We start from the raw sequence: 8,087 nt of genomic DNA on the forward strand, positions 1-8,087 counted from the left end.
ATTTGATATCCGTAAATACACGTAAAGGGGCCAAAAGGCCACGCTAGTGATCATTTTGCAAAATTGCTTGAGAGACATGTCAGAGAATGTCCAGCTCCATGACTTGAGACTGTAGGAGAATCAGTGTCCAGTATCTGAATGGGAAGGGTATGCTTTTACTGTAATGCTTTAAAAATAACTGGGCGATGAAATGTCATCCTTTACCTTAATAAAAGAAAACTGGAACTCCAGGAACATAGAAAATACAGATAACAAATACTCTGCAGTGCCGAAAGGAACATTAAAAGGTTCAGATTCATGAACTGAAAGTAGACCTAGTGAATTGATAATTCTTTTCTGGAGACTTTGTATTCATGATCTACTTCACACTTGAACCAAAATAGTTTATTAACCTGCTGAGGGGGATAGAGAGCATGTTATTTTTCAACTCAAAAGAATGAACTTGGTCTTTTCTGAAAACTAGTATAAATGCAGATGACCATCAGTTTGTAGGAGCCATATAATGTGAAAATAAGAGGTAGCACCTGTGATATCGGGGGTTAAAGTGATATTAAATGTTTCTAAAGATAGAGGCAGCTACATGCCTAACGGGGGAGGATGTGGTTGGAGCAGATTCCTTCTAGAGCCTTTAGATGCAGGAGCCTGAAATATTATCCGGGTTAGGAAAAGCAATCTTCTAGAATAACTGCTGTGGAAGTGATAAAATTGGCACTGTTGACACTCCGCAGAAGCTTGAGATGCGTGGATTACATATGATATTTAAGTCTGTAAGAAACTTGCACATTAAGTCATTTTAGTATAAGTGAATTCTCCACATTTACAACTGAGACCCAATATCTCTGATATGAATGGTTTCTTAAAAATCAACAGAATGAAGTTTAAATACATCTTCAAAGTTAGGTCAAGAAATCTCATAAGTTTATGCTTGTTTTACCTGTGAATTTGAGCAGTTTGACATTTAATATTGAAGTCCAGAATGAAACTCTAGCATGGCATATGAACTGAAATTACCAAGGCCTGTGCCCCTGTCGCCCCATCATTCTGTAGCTGGTATGACATTTCCTCTCAGAGAACCACATTTAGATCCCGCTGTGAGGCATAGCCACATGCCCTAACAAAATATTTTTGTTTTCATTGGCTCAGTAGATTTTCCTTTTGCCTTTCCTTCCCAGTTCATTTAGCAGGTTTTTATTGAACACCTACCACATGCCTAGGCACTATGCTGCTCTGGGCACACAGCAGTGAACCAGATAGACGTTGGTTCCTTATTCATCTTCTGTATTCTATTGAAGAGAATCTCTAAAACAATATTTCTTAGTTGCAATTTGGTGATTGTTTCAAAGAAGAAGGGCATTGTTTACTCTGGACATAACTTGCTTAGCCTCACTGTTTCAACTGCCACCCTCTTGACACCACCCATGGTCACTGCATTCCCAATTTTTCTGAGAATACTCATGACCACCCAAGAAGCACCAGAACCTGTCTCACGCCTCATTGCCACTTGGGCCTCTCCTTTTCAAGTCAAGGCTCCATAGAAACAGAAATTACATATCACTTCACAATTTCAAGTTGCTCTTACATTCTTCATCTCATTTAATCCTCCGCAACAGCCATGTGAAACAGGAATGGCTTCTATTTCACTGACAAGAAAACTGAATTCCCTAAAAATGGAGAGATTTATTCCAGATTTGAAGCCAGGTCTCCTGAGTTTGGTTCACTAGTAGTCTTCAAATCCTGCTGCTCAAAACCCTTGGATTATCATAACAGAAACTTCTGAGAGAGGCTGAGTGGGTGGGGCTCTGATCTTCCCCACCGGCCCCCCTTCAGCAGAAGCAGTTCCACTTTTATCTGGTTTTCATTTCAAGCTTCCATTCAAGATTTAATTTGAGGATTTCATAAGTAAATTTTAAACACGCTTGACTTCACCAATCTACTCCTACAACACTCTTTCAAGCTGGGAATGACTAGATTGCATCCTCATGTCTGATCCAGAACCCAATATCCTCTAGACACAGTCATGGTCATTGCACAGCTAAGCAACAGTGAGGCAGTATATGACACGTGGTTAAGAGCCCCCACTCTGGAGCCAGAATACCTGGGCTTAAATCTCCCTCTACCACTTACTAGCTCTGAGACCTTAGGCAAGTTAACCTCTCTGTACCTGAATTTCTTCAACTGTAAATTGAAGGTGATAATAGTTTCTTACTAGACAATTGTAAAATTAAATAATTAATATATGTCAAAAAAAAAAAAACCCAAAAACTGAAAACAGTGCCTAGCACTGTTATTATTGCAAGGACCTCATAACATGCCTCCATCTATCTTCTAACAGAACATAGTACATTGTTGAAGTTTAAATTGTTTTGTTAAAAACAAATTGCTGAATTTCAGTTCCATTCAAGAGACAGGAAATAAAGTCAGTTTGTCTCATGGAAAAGGATGAGTTATAAATTTGACTTCTTTATTTTTAGGCATGTGTGGGAAGCTGTTACTGACAGGAAAATGAGCCTGAATCCTGTAAAATACCATAAAATTCCACAGGTTTGGTTATACTCCAAACTAAAATTCATTCCTTAGGTATAAGGTAACTTTTATACACCTCTAACAGGGTGACAAAAAAAGTCCATAGTCGCTGCTGGTAAAAGGGTTGTATTCACAAACCAGAAGTTGTAACGCTCTCACTGAAGCAATGTAGCAAAAGATTAAGCTGATCCTGAAAGTTTGCTAATGGCAACCCTGAGCTCCGTAGAACGCTTTGGTAACTCTGAACAGTGAGTAATGGAGGACATGGGGGGTCGGGTGAAGAGCAGGTTGGAAAGTGGTGGCAGTTCCCCACAGGTTTCACAGCAGGGAGAGAGACATGCTACAGCAGAATGGAAGAAGAGCTTTCTGGATAAGAGAAGCCAGAGAGCAGTGATCTGTGTACAGCCCATCCCTGATAAGTGTCTGTCATCTCCTTCCTGTAGAGCCTCAGGTTACAGGTATTTCTAACTCGAAATACAAGAAATCTCCCCTTTAAAAAATACGTTTGTAAATTTGTTATTTGCGACTCTGAATGTTTTCCATTGAAATCGTGTTCTAAATGATGGTTAGGTTCCCAAGTTAGCTCCAACCAACGTGGTCCATAATATAGCTGAAATATTCACATTAACGATTTGTAAAAGACATAGAAAATAATACTTTTCTTTTGCTAAAAACTAAAGCAAAAAATAGAATTAAATGAGACTAGTTTATCTTACATACTGATCCTTGAAGAAAAGCAAGCTTAATTACAGGTAAAGGATGAGTAGATAGAGATTGTCCCATTGAAGGGAACTTCCGGGCATTTTCCCTCAAGGGCTGTAGATGATGGTAGGACCAGGATTTGTTTTGTTTTGTTCTGTTTTAAATTCAGGATTTTTTTTCTTAGGATAGAAATAATACTTGTTCATGGTAGAAAATGTAAATGAGCCAAAAGTAAAAAATCACCATCATCCCACTACCCAGAAAGAACGCTGGTAAGTTGCCCAGGCTGTTTTCAGTGTCTATAGTGATACATAAATTAAATGCATTTCTTTTTTTACAAAAACAAGATTATACTATGGAAAAGGTCAATCTTCTATTGCAGACATGTGAGTTGTTCCTACTTTTTGGCTCTTATAATGATTTAGCCACAATTAACATTCTTGAAATACATCTTTGAATACTTGTATAATAATTTCCTTAAGATAAAGTCAAAAAAGTAAAATTGTTGTGTCAATGGATAAGCTTTTTTTTCTTTAGGTGAGGAAGATTGGCCCTGACCTAACATCTGTTGCCAATCTTCTTCTTTTTTTTAATTTTATTTATTTATTTATTTTTTCCCCCAAAGCCCCGGTAGATAGTTGTATGTCATGGTTGCACATCCTTCTAGTTGCTGTATGTGGGACGCGGCCTCAGCATGGCCGGAGAAGTGGTGCGTCGGTGCACGCCCAGGATCTGAACCCGGGCCGCCAGCAGCGGAGCAGGCACGCTTAACCGCTAAGCCACAGGGCCGGCCCACCAATCTTCTTCTTTTTGCTTGAGGAAGATTGTCACTAAGCTAACATCTGTGCCCATCTTCCTCTATTTTGTATATGGGATGCCGCATGGCTTGCTGTGGTGGCATCCCACATACATACAACATAGAGGAAGATTGGCACCTGAGATCTGAACCCACAAACCCTGGGCCGCTGAAGTGGAGTGCACAAACTTAACCACTATGCCACCGGGCCAGCCCCCACTAAGCCTTTTTTTAAGGTTTTTGATAAATATATTGCCAAATTTCCTTCCAGAAAAGCACTGAGTACTATCAAGGAACTGGTTCTTTTTTATAATCAAATTCACTTCAAATTTTGTGGGAAAACAAAAATAAACTGAGTTATTAAAAAAAAAAACACTAAATGTTAGAATACATGTCATTGTAGAAACTCTTCATAGTATAATCAATCACGTTTCTAATCTGCATCAGATGGAATTCCCCAAAAGACAACAGTCTCTTAAGTTCTTCTCATTTTTAATTTGATGGTCAAGACTTTAAATTTATTCTGCACTTTTCCCCATTACTTAAATCTGCCAACTTTTATCTGGACATCTCTACATGCTAACAGCTATATATTCATTAATTGATTTACTCAATGAATCAGGAATATTCAAAATAATACAGCAATTGAATACCCCAAACCCTACCCCCATGTCTCAAAGTGTCTCTGCCTGCATTCTTCTCCCCTTCTCCACTCCAGACCCAGAGGAAAGAGTTCTCCTCTCTCTTCAATGTTCTTTCTCCACCTAGGTCTTGCTTCCACCTCCTCCCATGTCTTCCAGGACTGGAAACTTGTTCTGTCCTTTAGTTACTACTCTCCGTGTGTGTTTATTTTCCTCTATCTATTTGTTTCTGCCTCTAGAATTCTATAAATATGCTCCGTTGACCCTCGTTCCCTCTAGCTATCATTCTATTTTTTCTCCTTCCACTCTCTGACAACACCATTAGGAAGGAGGGATCTCCACTTCCTCACTTCCCATCCATCCACTCTTCAACTCACAACCATCAAACCTCCTTCACTCCCATGACTCCTCTGAAACTTCTCCAACCATGTGGCCGCCACAGAGTAGGAGAAGAAGCTCTTGAACCTGCTGTGAGGAGCTGGCTAACAGCTTCCAGTTGCCACACCTTTTAATCTGCAAGCCTGAAGCCAGGCTCAGTTCCCACCCTCCCCATTCCACAGTCAATGACTGAACGTGGTGAAGGTACTAGAGTTGGGCCAATTCTGCTCAATGCAGGACTCCTCAAATGGGCAATCTTTGCTGGGGAACTCTCCATTGGCTGGCCAAGACTTTCTCAGACTACAATCTGGGCTCTTCCTACTCAGTCCTCCTTCCTTCCCTCTCTCCTCTCACAAGTGTCACATCTGCATCGCAATGTGGTCTGAAGGCTCTTCCTGCCTACTCCTGCTCCCTTCTCTTTTATCCTTCATAGGCATTACCCCAATAAATCTCTTGTATGTCTAATTCTGTCTGGGCATCTTCTTGAAGGACCTGAACTGACCTAAAAGTGATCACCAACCTTCCTAACTGACAAAGCCTCTGGCCTGTTTTTTGTCCTCTCAAGAAGTCTCACAGCATTTAACCCCATGACTTGGTTTCAGATTGCTTTTCTCCCATAGTTGCCATGATACAATATTTCCTAGTTCTCCTCCTTCTTCCCTTATCATTTCATCTCTTTCTTTGTGTGATCTCTTCTTTCTACAACCAACTCTTAAATATTGATTTTTCTTAAGAATCTATCTGTTCTTTTCTCTCCACATATTCTCTCTAAGTGATGTAACTGATTATCAGAGTTTTAGCCAAGATTGTTGCTGATGACCCTCAAATCTACCTCCAGTTCAGGATTTTCTCCTGACCTCCAGAGCCAAATGTACAACTGCCTACTAGACATTTCCACTTTGATGAGTTAAGCCAAATGCGTTGGCTTTGGCTTTAATTCTATCTATCCTCTTGTATTGTTTATTTTAGTGAATGGCACGACTTTCCTCAAATCACTGTTTCCTCAAAATCACTCACAAGGAAATTTGAGACTTATTCTCAACAACTCCTTTTCCATTACTTGTCATATCCAATTTGTGATTTGATAATCCTGTTTTCAAAATATGTCATATCTGTCACTTCCACTCCAATTCTACAGTGATTGTCTCAGTTTAAGCCTTCATCACCTTTAACCAAGATTTTCAAAATGATCTACTAATTGGTCTTCTTTCCTTCAGCCTTTCTCCACTCCTAACCGTACTGTGGCCAAAGCGATTTACTAAAATGCAAACAGATCATGTAGGAGGCAGTATGATGCAGAAGTAAAGAACACAGGCTTCAGCTTAAGATGAATCTAGGTTCAAATCCTAACTCTGCCACTTATTAACCGTGTAACTATGGATAATCACTTAATATTTCTGAGCCTCAGTTACTTCATTTGAAAAATGAAGAAAATAATAGTATCTACCACATAGAAATGTTGTGAAGATTAAATGAGATAATAAATGTAGGGTAATTGGTACAAGATACATGGTCAAAATAGGTTTCTTTACTGTTATTATTATTATTATTTTCACTCCATTTTTGAAAATTCTTGGTTTTCAAAATGGTTTCCCAGTGCTATAGTGATTAAATTCAAAACCCTTAGCATGGTATGATTTCTGCTTCTCTTTCTTCCCTATCTTTTGGCATGCACTTTCTCAAACTCTATCCTTCAGTCCCAACCATACTAAACTAATTGCAATTCTACAAGTGGGTCATGGATTCTTGAAAATAGTGCTTTTATAAAAAAGGGCTTGGGTCCTGAAATAGGGTGGGTATATAAGCATTTGAGTTTTGGGGGACATCAATGGGACAAGAGCATGAAGTAGCAAGGAGCATAGGTTTGAGGAACTTTGCTTTCTCTGTACTGCTCCATAGTCATATGGAAATTTATCCAAGAAGCTTTCAAATTATTTTAGGGAGAGAGTGGGTAATTTTCTAAAAGTGCATCATGCCATTCGTATGGATAGAGTCCTTGATGATCCAGTAGAGACTTGTGTCAGGTGTCTAAAAATCTATACTACTAGTCTAAACAGTTCTGAGAAGAGATCTATTCTTGCCCTCAATAATAGAATTGGCTGAAAATCATCTCTCATCATTAGAAATCACTTTGGTTTTTTTCTTCATAACACCTATTACTACCTGAAATTATCTTACTGTGTGTGTATTGCCCATTAGAATATAAGCAGAGGCCTAGTCTTTATTGTTCCTTATATGCCACTGCTCACGACAGTGCCTGGTTAGGTTTTCAAAAGTTGAGGCCACGCAACTATTTGGAGGAGGAGATAGAATTAGAACCAAGGTCTAACTGACCTTAACCAGTTAAGCTTGATCTCCTTACGTGCCCAAGACATATTTGTTGAAATGATGAATGAAGAGTCAGTGAATGTTTTTGAACTGAGAATATAATGATCAAGAGGATTTAATCTGGCAGTATTTTGCAATATGGACTGGAGGCAGGGAAAAATAATTGGAAATCATTGCAATCATCTGAATTTGAGGTAACTAATGACTTGGTTAGAATTACATTTGCTGCTGGTAACCAAAAAACCTGGCAAAGTGACTTAGTAGCTAAAACAAATTTATTTTTCTTATATATAAGGAAGTCTGGAGGTGGGGAGTCCAGGGCTAATATGGCTTCAGGATGCCATCAGAGACCCTGGTTCTCTCTTTCTGGTCAGTCATTCTTCACATGTGGCTTTTGTCTTATTTGTCACTTATGTTACAACGGTGGTTAATTTGCACCCACCCTACTCAGATATTTCCTTATTCCAGGCAGGAAGAAGAAGGGTAAAACGCAAAACATATGCCAGCTGAGTTGGCCTCTTCTAAAAGAGCTTCTCCAGACACCCCACCCAGCAATTCTGCTTATTTCCCATTAGCCAGACTGTGTCACATGGCCACGTCTAGCTGCAAAGAAATCCAGCAAATACAGTTTTTGGCTGAGCACATTAGTGCCCAAACCAAAAATTTTTTTGTTAACAAGAAAGAAAAGGAAAATGACTTTTGAGTAGACAGCTAGGGTA

The sequence above is a fragment of the Ceratotherium simum genome, chromosome 2, assembly GCF_057802395.1.
Source record: "Ceratotherium simum simum isolate JZ-2026a chromosome 2, ASM5780239v1, whole genome shotgun sequence".
NCBI classification, from domain to species: domain Eukaryota; kingdom Metazoa; phylum Chordata; class Mammalia; order Perissodactyla; family Rhinocerotidae; genus Ceratotherium; species Ceratotherium simum.